This window comes from Miscanthus floridulus, chromosome 11 (genome assembly GCF_019320115.1).
Source record: "Miscanthus floridulus cultivar M001 chromosome 11, ASM1932011v1, whole genome shotgun sequence".
In the NCBI taxonomy this organism is placed as follows: Eukaryota; Viridiplantae; Streptophyta; class Magnoliopsida; order Poales; family Poaceae; genus Miscanthus; species Miscanthus floridulus.
In genome coordinates this window covers 5,687,555-5,696,258 of record NC_089590.1, presented here as the reverse complement: position 1 = coordinate 5,696,258, position 8,704 = coordinate 5,687,555, and the positions used below count along the sequence as shown (strand labels likewise).

The 8,704-nt window shown below is 40.7% G+C and overlaps 1 pseudogene; it reads right to left on the bottom strand.

The window, feature by feature from the left end:
- Positions 1-462: 462 nt before the first annotated feature.
- Positions 463-4,464, bottom strand: LOC136491578 (uncharacterized; annotated as a pseudogene).
- Between the last annotated feature and the right edge of the window lie 4,240 nt (positions 4,465-8,704).

Below are 8,704 nucleotides of genomic sequence, written 5' to 3'. Positions count from 1 at the left end.
TATTGTTGGAGTTTGGTTGAATTCCTGCAACTTGAAGAAATGTAGTTGATTTCACAACTTGAGAAACAGCATGGTTCACTGACTTTGGTTGCTCTTCATTTTGTACTGGTTCAGCCATGATCGCTTCCATATCAGCCTAGCAAAAAAATTACAATAGAGACTTAAATCTTGTGTGTAGTTTATTTTTTCAGATGTACGTCATGTAGCAAAGAAGGAAACAATCTGCAACATGTACGCAAAACTATGGGAACAGAGAAGAAAAGGGAATCAGTCACTCACAATAGCTTTCTTGATAGGCTCACTGAATCCTTTGTTCTTGCTGCAGTGGAAGTCCTTGAAAAGATCAATAGCAGTAGGTTGCACATCTTTATATTTCTCTTGTCTCTAAATTATTTGCAAAGAAATACAAACAATTAGGCTGATACAAAAATCAATATATATCCATTACTAATCATTTATTGTTTAATTTCTTACCATGACATGGGCTTGTGCAATGTAACACTGAGATCCTGTACAATGCAGTAACTGTACCTTCTCTCAATTTTGTTGTTTTTTCAAGCACCTTTCCTGTACATGAAACATTTGTTTAAGTGTTTCTACACATAGGACAAATACAGAAGTGAAGTTATAGTAAAATAATAAACATAACCTCAAATCATGTCAACTAATAGATATGTCCTGCTTCTTAGAGGTTCCAGGAGAAAATTGCTAGAACCTAAGACCACAGAGCTAATGGTCCCTAAAATAGAAGTAGAGGGACAGCAATGACCTCAAATTGAATGCAAAAGCGGCCACATGCGGATGTCACAACTACTTGATTAAAAATTATCCTAGCATAGAAATTAGCTAAAGGTTTAGGTTTAGATAAGATGATTTACAAAAAACAGTAATAGATCAAGACAAGTGTCAGCTTGCCATCTTAATTTCTATTTTACTGTATCTAAGTTCAGGTTCAGGAAATTTGGAGGTTTGTCGCACCTTGTGCTTCGGGTCTGACCACATTTGCACTAAGGCCTGCCATTCATTGTTAGTCATATGATTCACAGGCGATGTAGTCCTCACTTGACTTGCAGGTACCCCATCAAAGTACTTTTTTCAGCTTGTGCCTCATCTGACATTGTCCACACTTAAGCAAATCAGCACATGCATATTGGACTGCTTCACTCTTGGTGTCAATGGTGAATTGGGCCTAGTAAAGAGCATGAAAATTAGAATCTACGAATGCAAAGGATAGATTGAAATTTCATGAAATCAGCAAAATTGAATTTAACTTACACCAATTTTTCCAATGTAGTTTTCAAGATGTGACTCATTTTTCTTGTACTCCTTCCTGTGTGTAAGGATTGGTATGTGTTGCCTAAGTGTGATCCCACCCTTTGATGCAAGCTTGGCAGCTTGGATAGGTGCCTCTGGCCGTCTGTTCCCTTCATAAACATGGATTGGCAACTTCATGCATAATCCTCTACTTAGCCTATCTAGTTCTCTACCTGCGCTTCTTCCTCTTATCCTATCTGGATCTTTTCTTGCAGCAAGTGCACCTAACAACAATATAATATGCAAATTTATGACAATATATTTATGACAATGGCATATACATATTTAGAAGTACGATTGAATTTAGAAGGCAGTAAATTTATGACAATGGCATATACATATTTAGCATTGCAATGTGCAAATAACGAAAAGTGATTTGTTTGCACAAGGTAGATACAGTCACTTGCCTTCATCTGTAATGTCAACCAAGTCCTGTTGCAGGGAGGGATCACTACCAGAAACCAACACATCATGTGTGGGTGTGGCATTTGGCAGGCCTAAGTTGATCACTTGTTGTGGGTCTAGACTTGAAACCAAGGCTAGATCCCTTGTTTTCTGCCTAGTGACTCTGTTAGTCACATCTTGTTCCTAAGGTGCCACCACTCTCTTAGATGCTTTTGTTCCTCTAACAGAGGTGTTCCTAGACCTTGTTGGATTCTTTGTATGTGCAGCATTAGCAACCTGCAAAGCCTCATTAGGCAAAAAAAAAACAAGCAGAATTGGCACCAAATTTGCTAAATAGCATACTGACACATAATAAGAAACAATAAAGGACAAACAAACATATGCTTAGAAGACTTGGTACCTTGCTAATAACCTCCTCATCTTCACAGTCCTCACTCTCCTGACCACTCTCCTGACCTGTATACAATGATCCAGAAACTTCATGGTCTTTACCCTTTCTCTCCACAGATGTATTGTTCACTATGGGCACTAATGTCTTGATACCAAGCCTCTCCAGCTCTCGGTTGTTTTTCATTATTTCTTCATTCCTTGAATGCTCATATTTAGTAATAGGCGCCTCTGTAAAAATCATTTGAGAATAGTTAGAAGGTTGGAATTTAATGAGATTATATGCCTCTGTAAAACCTAAGAGCCTACATAAATGCTGCATGTTTAATTAACTTTTCATATTAGACACTACAAGTTGTATAGCAAGGATGACTTGCTGCATGCACAAAAAGATGTTCTTACATGAGAAGTTTTGCAAGATTAAACATCCAGCAAATATAAACCCAAAGGAGAATTTAGTTAACCTAGCTACCTAATCATTCATCTATTTAAAGGCTATTACATATCAGCACGTCTGTACAAATTCAACCACATAAACAATTTTCAAAGGCTCAAAAATAACCCATCCTCCTACAGACAGCAAAAACCAAGAGTTATTGTTCTCTATTTTTCTTTGAACAGAACATGACTGCATCTATTTCTCTTAAACCAAGAGACCCAATATTGTCAACAAATGAGAAATCGAACCATAAGGATATTTCAAGTCTAGTGTAAGTCTGCACTTAGATGCATGACATAAATAGTACTCGGAATGCAGCTTTGCATTAACAGGTTGTCTATATCAACACGCTGAAAATTTAGCCAATCAGAATGCAGCTTTGCTTTGCTTTTCCATGAAAGAAGTGCAGGTTCTATTTTTTAGACCGACAGCAATGCACACCAAGTTCAGACTGATAGCAATTTACACCAAGTTTAGACTGATAGGATACACTGAACCTTCACATGAAAAGGCATGAAATCTTTTTTCCATGACATACACAGATGCAACTGATGTTTCATGGTCTGTACAGATGCCAACCATCATGTCTCAGGTATAAAAAATTGACAAAGTAGGCATCAACATTCATGGCACTCATGCATATAACACATAGTGGTGATATTCAATAGCTCCTACACCACCTCCCTTTTCTACTGGGCATGGGTACTACATTGCTTGACCAAACTAACAGCACACTGTGATTTAGTTTAGTTGACACTATCAACGCATGCATAGTGAATGAGGGAGTTCACACTCGATCAAAAAACAACATTCAGTTTAGTTGACCTATCAACAGGATACAACATTTTGCAAAAATGAAGGAGTTCAAACATTCCTAGACAAAGAATAGAACTAGGAATTTAATAGAACATTCAGAGAAGTCTGCTAGCACCTCAAAAACCATTTACAGAAGCTTAACTGATCTGCAAGTCGATAATGCTAAAACATAGAGACAAAACTTCTGATTTGCAAGTATGAACACACATAAAAGTGACATGCATCCCAACCATTCTGCAAGCATGAGACTTTTCAGTAAGTTTTGTAAGGTCAGTTGACATTAGAAAAAAGTTCAGACCCAATTCACTAGTAGGAAAAAAATAAGTTGACATTCAATTGTTTGATCAGTTTTCCATTCTTTTGCCATCTGACCAAAATCAATGTTCCATTCTCTAACCATCTGAATCGATGGAAGCAATTGACCAAAATGCTACCGACTATAAGCACTAAAAAAGCAAGCAGCAGGCATCAACTACAATCTATATATTCTTCCTTCTCTACTCTCCTCTCCATGAGCACAACAACCATTGAGGCACTAGATGAACAGGAACATGAATACGAGCTAGAATCTGTCTATCAGCAACTCCACGCAGCTCATCCCCTACTGAAAAACTAAAATCCCACTCCTCCCCATTAGCTCCTAATACACCCTTGGCATGGCAGGTCACCGGTGACGTGAGCGAACAACAATTCGATAGGAACCCTGGCGCCAGCGAGGCAAACCCCTTCGCCTTGGTGTTATGTTTTCTGTTCTATTGATCGATAATCCCCAATCCCTACAGAGTCTGCACTTATGTGCCTCATACAGGTTCTGGCCGGTGGCCCTCACATGTCATACATGAATGGAAAACGTAAATGAGCTAATGCGCTAAGCTGTGAATGTTGATGCCTTTCTACTCCTGTGTCACTCCTTCTGGTGCAGGTCCAGGCGTGACACCTCCCCTCGCCCGAGATGCAGCTTGTCCCCAAGCTAGTGCGTCCGGGAAGCGGTGCTTGATGACGTAGTAGTCTTCCCAGGTCATTGACAATGGTGGCAGACCCATCCACCGAAGCTTGACTTGGGGCACAATAGTGTTGCCCTTCTTCACCACCCTATGCTCCATGATCTCTAGGGGTGTAGCTTTGGTAGCCTCCAAGTCTGAGAGAACAGGTAGAGAATCATATATAGGTGTGTAGTTAGGTGTGTAAGGTTTTAGTTGGGATACATGAAAGACATCATGTATCTGTGCATCATCAGGTAACTGTAATCGATAAGCAACTGTGCCCACTTTCTGAATCACTGTATAGGGGCCAAAATATTTGTAAGGCAACTTAGGATAAGGGCGGTTGGCCACACTGGATTGAGTGTATGGCTGGAGCTTGAGTAACACCTAATCCCCTACTGCAAACTAACAGTCCGTTCTTTTCTTATCAGCTGTTAGCTTCATCTTGTTCTGTGCCCTGGCTAAGTGCTGTTTCAGTAATTGCCAATGGAGTTCTCTATGTTCAATGAATTCTGTGACTGATTGGCTGGTATCCGATTGTATCGAAGGAATGCCCCCTAGGTTAGGTTCATACCCATATAGAGCCTTGAAAGGACTGCAACCCAGAGAAGAGTGGAATGATGTATTATACCATAGTTCTGCAAGCGATAGCCAGGATTTCCACTTGGATGGTGAGTCATGAACAGCACATCTTAAGTACATCTCCAAGCACTGATTGACCCTTTTGGATTGGCCATCTGTTTGGGGGTGATATGCTGTGCTCAATTTTAACTCCACTTTGTATAATGTGAACAACTGTTTCCAAAAATTACTGACAAAGATTGTATCTCGATCTGAGACTATAGAGGTTGGAAATCCATGGTGTTTGACCACATTGTCTAGAAATGTTTGTGCTATAGTTGCAGCAATGTAGGGATGTCTGATGGCCATGAAGTGTGCATACTTGGTTAGCCTATCCACTACTACTAAAATCACACTGTACCCCTCTGATTTAGGAAGACCCTCAATAAAATCCATTGTCAAATCTTGCCAAATACCTTCTAGCATTGGTAGGGGTTGGAGCAATCCCATTGGATGCTGAAGAGAATGTTTAGCTTTTTGGTAGGTTGTGCATTGCTTAATGTAGTTCTCAACATCTCCTTTCATTCCTTTCTAGGCAAAGTATTTTTTAGACGGTAATATGTGGCAGCTACTCCTGAATGCCCTCCCAATGCACTGGAGTGGCAAGTGGCAATGAGCTTGGTCTAAAGTGCTGAGTTGTTACCTATCCAGACTTTGCCATGATGCCATATTAATCCTTTGTCCAAACTAAATCCTTGATTGTCTGGACTGCAGATGGCCAACTATTGTAGGAGGGTCTAAGCATGGGTGTCTGTTGTATAGGAATTCAGGACCTCTTGGACCCAGGCTAGTTGAACTATTGACACAGCCTGTATAGCCATCATGTGGCCCACTCTAGACAGGGCATCAACTACCTGATTCTATGTGCCCTTCTTGTAAATGATTTTGAAATTGAGGCCCATCATTCTAGTCATGGCCTTACGTTGCATGTCAGAGTGGAGGTTCTGATCCTTGAGATATGCTAGTGACTTATGATCTATCTAGATGAAAAATTCCCCTCTTTCTAGATAGTGCTGCCACTTATCCACAGCCATGATGAGTGCCAAAAATTCTTTTTCATAGATGGAGAGTGTCTTGTGTTTCTCCCCAAGGGCTTTGCTCAAATAGGCAATAGGGTGACCTCTCTGCATAAGGACTGCACCAATGCCATCCATACAAGCATCTGTTTCCATAGTGAATGGTTCCTAAAAGTTGGGTAAACCCAAAATAGGAGTTTGTGTCATTGCTTGCTTCAATGCCTCAAAAGCCAATTGGGCCATTGGATTCCACTAAAACTGCTTGAGCTTAAGGATCTGAGTCAATGGTTTTGAAATGGTGCCATAGCCTTGAACAAACTTCCTATAGTACCCTGTGAAGCCTAGAAACACTCTCAATTCAGTCATTGATGTTGGAATAGGCCATTTCAGCATATCAAAAATTTTGCTTGGATTAGTTGCCACTCCAGTTGAAGATATAATGTGGCTCAGGTATTCCAGACTATCTCTGGCAAAAGTGCATTTAGATTCGTTGAGATAAAGCTAATGCTTTCTCATTGTTTACAGTACCAACTCTAGATGCTGAAGATGACTGTCCATGGAAGGACTATATATAAGTATGTCATCTGGGAAAACTAGAACAAATTTCCTGAGGAATGGCTGCAAGATCTCATTCATAAGACACTAGAATGTGGCAGGAGCATTGGTCAAACCAAAAGGCATGACCCTGAATTGATAGTGTCCTTGATGGGTCTTGAAGGCAGTCTTGTACTCATCTTCTTGCAACATTCTGATCTGATGGTAGCCTGCCTTCATATCTAGTTTGGTGAACACTCTAACACCTGAGAGCTCATCTAGTATCTCGTCTATGACTGGCATAGGAAACCTATTCTTAATGGTCAGGTCATTGAGTTTTCTATAGTCTACATAAAAACACCAGGTGCCATCTTTGTTTTGACAAGTAGGACTGGTGAAGCAAAAGGGTTGTGGCTGTGTGTAATGAGTCCTGCTTGGAGGAGTTGTTGGACTTGGTTTTCAATTTTAGTTTTGTGGGTTGGTGAGTAGTGATATGGTCTGGCATTGATGGGAATGGAATTTGGAAGAAGGGGAATTGCATGGTCATAACTTCTTTTAGGTGGTAGTAGTTGAGGATCAGTGAAGACATCCTTGTAGACAGTCAGAAGATGTTGAATGTCTTCCTTGGTGGTGGTATGTTGTGGTGTTTGGGTTGGGTTTGGTATGGGTGTGTAGTCGAGCAGGACAAATGCCCATAGCTCATTGCTCTTTGTGGCCTTGTATACTTTGTTGGCAGAAATTGTAGAAATGTGTAGTGGGGGTGTAGTCAGGCCCTTGAGCTATATGGTGCTGCCTTGCTCTTCAAATTGTAATGATTTGTGTTCCTAGTCACACACCATGGGGCTGTGACGCCTGAGCCAATCAAAACCCAATATGGCATCATAAGGGTTCATATCTAGCACTATCATGTCTATGGTAAAAGTCTACCCTTGGCAGTAGCATGGCACCTGAGACACTATTCTATTTGTGGTGATCCATTCACCATTGGCCAATTTCACTTTTCTAGGGGGAATTGGGATTGTGGGTAGCTAAGCTAGCTAGACAAAGTTGGAGCTAATAAAGTTGTGTGTACTGCCACTGTCAACCAACATCAACATGGTCTTGTTCTTGACCTTTGTCCTCAGCTTGCTGCAATCATATTTATCTGTGCTAGATAATGCATTCAATGATAATTAGCAGAAGTCCTCATGAAGGGCATCCTCTGTTGCCAGGCCATTCAGAACTTCATCTATAAGTTCTCTGTCCAAGTCATTGACTGCTAGAGCATTTATCTTTGGTTTCTGTCTCTTGGAACAGACCTCAATGTGACCAGGGACAAACTTGTCTCCATAATAGAAGCATAAGCCATTGTTTCTTTGGTAGTCTCTCAACTGTCTATCCTGCCACAGATTGGAGGAATGTTGCTGTGGCCTTGCATTAGTTTTCTGTTGATTGTAAGCTCGAGGTTGATAAGGAGGTTTAAAAGCTTTGGTGTTGCTTCTCTCCAAAACCTTTTGCTGTACTTTGGCTAGAGTTGATGCTGTCAGTACAGTTGTTGGCATTTGAGTTTCCACCATACCCCTAATGTCTTCCCTAAGCCCCATAATGTAATGTTGAGTAAAGAACATATCATCATAGTTGGCATTGTGCATAGTAACTCCATACTGCAGGTTCTGGAACTGAGTTGTATACTCCTCCATCGACCCTGTTTGTTTGAGCTGCAAAAGTTCAGTCATGGATGATCTGAAATCATCAGCTCCAAATTCTTTTTCAATCTCATGACAAAAATGTGTCCAGCTTCTAAATGTGTGCTTTTGCTTGAAAGCCTGGTACCATCTTGCTGCATTATCCTTTAAATGAATTTGGGCTGCAGTGATCCACATGCCCTCTGGGATTTGGTATAGCTCAAAATAGCTATAGCTGTTATCTAGCCACACTTTTGGGCCAGAGCCATCAAAATCTAGGAAATTCATCTTGGGTATAGTGTGCTTGGGTGAGGCTTGCTTGTCTTGCTTTAGTACTGCTTCCTTGGGCTCAGGCTTGATTTCAAGTCTGGGTCTTCTTGATGGTTCAGCCTTGGATTTGTTCTTCTGTGTTGTAAACACATTCTGGAAAGAGGTATGCTCATCCAACATCAATGAATCCAAATCATCCTCATCAAATCTTGGTTCTTCATCATACTTTGGGCCTGCTGTGTGGTTTGTTGCATC